This window comes from Callorhinus ursinus, unplaced genomic scaffold (genome assembly GCF_003265705.2).
Source record: "Callorhinus ursinus isolate GAN/ISIS: 27379988/994484 unplaced genomic scaffold, GSC_fseal_2.0 scaffold9, whole genome shotgun sequence".
In the NCBI taxonomy this organism is placed as follows: domain Eukaryota; kingdom Metazoa; phylum Chordata; class Mammalia; order Carnivora; family Otariidae; genus Callorhinus; species Callorhinus ursinus.
Genome location: NW_027397071.1, coordinates 7,361,475 through 7,362,366, shown reverse-complemented (window position 1 = coordinate 7,362,366; position 892 = coordinate 7,361,475).

Here is an 892-nt window from a genome sequence, read left to right as displayed (position 1 = left end):
AGCAGAGAACTTCCCTAATTTAGGGAAGGAAACAGGCATCAAAATCCGGGAGGCACAGAGAACCCCCCTCAAAATCAATAAAAATAGGTCAACACCCCGACATCTAATAGTAAAACTTACAAGTCTCAGAGACAAAGAGAAAATCCTGAAAGCAGCTCAGGACAAGAGGTCTGTAACCTACAATGGTAGAAACATTAGATTGGTAACAGACCTATCCACAGAGACCTGGCAGGCCAGAAATGACTGGCATGATATATTTAGAGGACTAAATGAGAAAAATATGCAGCCAAGAATACTATATCCAGCTAGGCTGTCATCGAAAATAGCAAGAGAGATAAAAAGCTTCCAGGACAAACAAAAACTAAAGGAATTTGCAAACATGAAACCAGCCCTACAAGAAATATTGAAAGTGGTCCTCTAAGCAAAGAGAGAGCCTAAAAGTAACATAGACCAGAAAGGAACACAGACAATATACAGTCACAGTCACCTTGCAGGCAATACAATGGCACTAAATTCATATCTTTCAATAGTTACCCTAAATGTAAATGCGCTAAATTCCCCAATCAAAAGACACAGGGTATCAGATTGTACAAAAAACAAGACCCATCGATATGCTGTCTGCAAGAGACTCATTTTAGATGCAAAGACACCTCCAGATTGAAAGTGACGGGGTGGAAAACCATTTACCATGCTAATGGACATCTAAAGAAAGCTGGGGTGGCAATCCTTATATCAGACAAATTAGATTTTAAACCAAAGACTATAATAAGAGATGAGGAAGGACACTATATCATTCTTAAAGGGTCTATCCAACAAGAAGTTCTAACAACTGTAAATATCTATGCCCCTAACATGGGAGCAGCCAATTATATTAGCCAATTAATAACAAAAG